Source organism: Dermacentor andersoni, chromosome 2 (genome assembly GCF_023375885.2).
Source record: "Dermacentor andersoni chromosome 2, qqDerAnde1_hic_scaffold, whole genome shotgun sequence".
Lineage (NCBI taxonomy): Eukaryota > Metazoa > Arthropoda > Arachnida > Ixodida > Ixodidae > Dermacentor > Dermacentor andersoni.
The window spans coordinates 108,804,019-108,807,604 of NC_092815.1; the positions used below are offsets into that span (position 1 = coordinate 108,804,019).

The following is a 3,586-nucleotide window of genomic DNA, read 5'->3' on the forward strand; positions in this document are numbered from 1 at the left end:
ATGCCGTTTCAGGGGCCCAAGGGAATGACGAAGTAAATTTGCCGGCCCGCCGGCATTGAAGCGCTAGGCCAACACCGCAGACAGCAAGGAGATAACGCAAGCTGCTCGCGGGACCGGAAAGGCGGTGACCTCAGAGACGTGACGAAAGGCGGGAAGCGACATCGACGACACAGACGCTCTTTTCCCAGCCAGTTTCGGTTTCAAGGTGCTTGCCAAGGGGAAATAATTGTTCGCGTAGCTCCCACATGAAATCCGCTATTCAAAATTGAATCGTTGTGGTAGGTAGTGTCGAGGACGGGCCCCAAAGTACTAATTTGCTGTAGCCACCTATTGTTGATAATCAGAAAGTTAATTACCGTAATTTCGCTAATTACGCACGTAATTGCGGAAGGGGCTCTGTATCTAGAGGCTGCCAATCCGTACCCTCGAATGGTAAGCATAACGTTACCGTGATTTATAATTTATTCATTTAAGAAATTTGGTCCAGCTAAAGAAAAGCACCGTGTAGATAGCCCAGAGCGTATCCTTGTTAAGAGCGTCTCCAAATATAACGAAACATAAGCAGATATTGCAACAACGACAGGAAGGAAACCCGTATATGTAATGCATACCAAAAAGCTAAGAAGAAAAATATCAATAGTACGTTTTGTCAGAAGTGGGGTTCGAACCCACGCCCTCGTACGAGGACCAGAGCTTAAATCTGGCGCCTTAGACCACTCGGCCATCCTGACTTTTCTGCTTTTCGTTATTGCCAGCTTTGATATACACCAACAATGCACAAAAGATGAAACAAAAGGATTTTGCTGGCACGACATACAAAAATGTTTTCAATGCTGCCAGTATATATAGCATGTCAATCCATGTTGGCTGTTCAGGGAGTGCCCGATGGACATCTCTGAACCGTACTACAGCTTCAATGAAGTGATCGCGTGCAGGTCGCGAATTGACATTAGTATTGTTGAACTGCGTTCTAGCTTTCCACAAAATGTGGAGGCCCAGGAGCATTATAGAGTCGTACGGAAAAGCCTCTGTTTCTACCGGTAAGACTCTTATTCCATGTGGATCTAAAGGTAACTTTTTCTTTAACGTCCTTTGTAGCACATCCCAGAAAAAGATCGGATCCCAGCAATCTAGAATCGCATGCTCTATCGTTTCAATTTCTTGCATAAGAAGCTGTTGATGGACCAGGGGACGAAAATGCCTTTGTTATGCATCCATGTTTTAACTGATAATGTATGAGCGTGTAGCTTTAAAAAAAGTTTTTACCAAAGGGTGTACTGGCATTCTTTTAACCTTTTTGAGGACATCTTCTGCGCCATCACGGTTCGATATACGGTAAATCGGTAGAGGGAGCATAGTGTCAATTAGGTCTTTATACAGCTTTTTTCTAGTAATATTGGCGAGATACTGCACTTAAAACCGCACATACAACATTCTGTATACGCAAGCACGACTTCTCGCAGATAACCTTTAACGGCACCATGCATTCCGTCATACGAGCACACAACAAATCCTGGAAGGTGACGACGCAAAAGCACTTGCATGACAGTGCGAAGGAACCCATCATTCTGATCGCGAAGGCACATACATAAAGCACGACACAACCGGTCGCACAAATAAATGTGCCAACCCAAGGCCCCCTTTCTTTACTGGCAAGAACAGGTTTGTGCGGCTGGTTCTTTCCGAAGTCGATGTTCGTATGAAAACGCCGAAGACACGGTGGATTTTTTGGATGTTGATCCGCGAAGCACATAGAACATTCATGACATACCATATCTTGGAGGTAAGAAGTAGGTTACAGACTGTGGCGAGCGAGAACATTGACAGCGGTCGCCCTTGCCCCGCGTTAGCCCTTGCCTTTGCTCTCGCCACTTGGTCATTCCAGTACGGCTGGGGTCGCGATAAGAGCCGAGAGGCACGTCTAGGTAGGTTGTTGCAGTGGTTAGCCCACGAAGTCGAGCGAAGTAGTCTGGCATTTCTTCCAATTCACCATGCCAAAACCCATAACTCTTCTCCCACTGTATTTGCGCTTCGGTGCATTTGCAGAAGCTTTCAACTATACCACCACGGCCTCACAAATACTATCTCTATTTGAACAGAATATGGCGATGTCAACGGCGTACGCCAATATTTTCACCTGTGTTGACTGTAACGTGAAGCCAGTTATCCGTTCATTGTTTTGGATGGCCTTGTACAAAGGCTCAAGATAAGCCGCGAATAGCAGGGGTGACAGCGGACACCCCTGCCTCACAGATTACCGCACTTGCACGCTGTCTGTAAGGTCCCCGTTTACAATGACGGCGGTGACCTCGGAGACGGGACGAAAGGCGTGGCGGCGAAGGGAACATCGACGACACAGACGCTCTTTTTCCAGCCAGTTTCGGTTTCAAGGAGCCTGCCAAGGGGAACTAATTGTTCGCGTAGCTCCCATATGAAATCCGCTATTCAAAATTAAATCGTTTGGATAGGTAGTGCCGAGGACGGGCCCCAAAGTACTCATTTGCTATAGCCACCTATTGTTGATAATTAGAAAGCTAATTACCACAATTTAGCTAATTACACACGTAATTGCGGAAGTTGCTCTGTATCTCGAGGCTTCCAATCCGTACACTCCAATGGTAAGCATAACGGTACCGTGATTTATAGTTTTCTAATTAAAAAAATTTGATGCAGCTAAAGCAGAGCACCCTGTAGATAGCACTGAGCGTATCCTTTTTAAGAGCACCTTCAAATTTTACGAAACAGAAGCAGATATTGCAACAACGACAGGAAGGAAACCCGTGTATGTAATGCAGACCAAAACGCCAAGAAGAAAAAAAGCAATTTCAAGTTTGTCAGAAGTGGGGTTCGAACCCACGCCCTCTCACGAGGACCAGAGCTTAAATCTGGCGCCTTAGACCACTCGGCCATCCTGACGACGACGGCAGCAGCGATTGTAACGTGCCTTCCAGCTGTAACAAGGACTGCGGCTTTGACGTCATTCATGAGAACAGCTGTCGCGCGTGCCCAGGTGCGAGTTTTCCACGGCTGCGCTTGGCCGCACAAATGTCAAGGCGTGCGAGAGCCGCTTTCAGCCACGTTCGCCAGCAAATGGACAAAATAAGATACGCGTGATCGCGCTGTACAATCGGCGTACGACGTTTTGCGCAATGCCCGATGATCTAGAGATCAGCCGAATGCTTACACAGCCCCGAGCATGGCAGCCTGGTACGTGGGATTCCAGCTGATATACGAACAACCTGGTGTTGTAAAGATTTTCTCGGTTCAGTGACCCTATAGTGCTCGGAAATTCAACTCTTTCTCGGAACCCGTGGTCTGCAAACTTTTCACGTCGACTGCACATACGTAATAGCGCCGTTTGCGCCCGTACTAACTGTGCCTGTGTAGCCATGTTTCTTTTTCTTGTTTTTTTGATCAGAGACTCAGTAATTGCTTTCTAAAGCTTGAGCTCTCTGTCCATTTGTCCCTTTATGCTCTCACCGTAAGCGGTAAATGCGGTTTCGTTTTCCCTGTTTACATTTTTTTTTTCTTGACAAAAATGGGGACTCATCTACAACAGCAAGCAGAAGCATATTGGACTGGGACA

The 3,586-nt window shown here is 46.7% G+C and overlaps 2 non-coding genes across 2 annotated transcripts; both read right to left on the reverse strand.

Moving 5' to 3' along the window:
* Window positions 1-647: 647 nt before the first annotated feature.
* On the reverse strand, window positions 648-731 carry TRNAL-UAA (transfer RNA leucine (anticodon UAA)). The gene has a single exon. It is a non-coding gene; the product is annotated as a tRNA-Leu (tRNA).
* Window positions 732-2,832: 2,101 nt separating this feature from the next.
* Window positions 2,833-2,916, reverse strand: TRNAL-UAA (transfer RNA leucine (anticodon UAA)). Its single transcript has one exon. It is a non-coding gene; the product is annotated as a tRNA-Leu (tRNA).
* Between the last annotated feature and the right edge of the window lie 670 nt (window positions 2,917-3,586).